Here is a 1103-nt window from a genome sequence, read left to right as displayed (position 1 = left end):
ATTTGCATTCAGATACAGTGACATGGATATATCTACAACCATTAACAGCTGTTATCTCCCTTCTTCAATGCTCCAGATGGGCTAATAACAATGTCAATGGCTCAAATGTCATTGGTAGGTAGCTATTTAACCAGTTAATATTTACAGTAAAACGACAGGTACTGTAAGCACACCCACAATAGCTCTTTTCAACAAGTACAACACTGAATGTGAACATGCTTTGAATAATTCACTGTGACACTGCGGCACATACATACTTGCTCATGTAACTTGTCAGAAGCAAAGATAATATATTACGTTCTGTACAAAATATGTAAGTTACAGCAGCTGTGTTAGCTATATAACGTTGGTTACCTGCCACCGCTGTCTTAAACAGGTAGTAAGCCTACTAAAATATTCTGATACAATGAAACGTTTCTATAACTACTATAGAAACTATTTATATAACGATGAGATGCAATGCATATAATGGGCGTGGCTAATTAAGAAGGGGAATAAAGCATGAGCCACAGTCGCCCCTAGTACTAACCATGAATACTAAACTGACATGTTAAATGTCCATGAGATGTGGACCCTGAGTTAAGATGATAATCTTCCTTCACCCTTGTCTCCACCAACAGCAATGTCCTTCTCTGAATGTGCTAAATCCTCACACTCCAATCACACATGCCTTGAGTTATCTTTCCATGGATGTTGATGTTTATAAAGTTTAAGGTGAAGGAATACATGTCTGCCTTGGTGTCTGTGCAGACATGTGTGCCAGTGTGTGTATCTATGCAGCCTTTCTCAAGCCCACAGGATGGGGGACTTCTGACTATGCAGGAAACAGGTCATCATCCACTTTCACATGGAAACTAGAGGCCCAGCAGTGGGGGACAGGTAAAGTTCAGGGTCAAGTGTTATGGGTCAGAGGTCTGGAGGAAGGTGGAGGCACACCAAACCAAAACTGTATTGTAGATAGGCTGTGTATTGTGGATGGGCTGTGTTCAGAGCCAGCCCAAGACCTTTGGGGGCCCTAATCAAAATTTTGTTGGAGGCCCCTCTGACTGTCGGGCGTTGTCACTATATATGATACAGAAACAATGTCTCTTGTTTTTAAATAA

This window comes from Micropterus dolomieu, linkage group LG18, assembly GCF_021292245.1.
Source record: "Micropterus dolomieu isolate WLL.071019.BEF.003 ecotype Adirondacks linkage group LG18, ASM2129224v1, whole genome shotgun sequence".
Taxonomy (NCBI): Eukaryota; Metazoa; Chordata; class Actinopteri; order Centrarchiformes; family Centrarchidae; genus Micropterus; species Micropterus dolomieu.
This window is presented reverse-complemented; position numbering follows the sequence as displayed.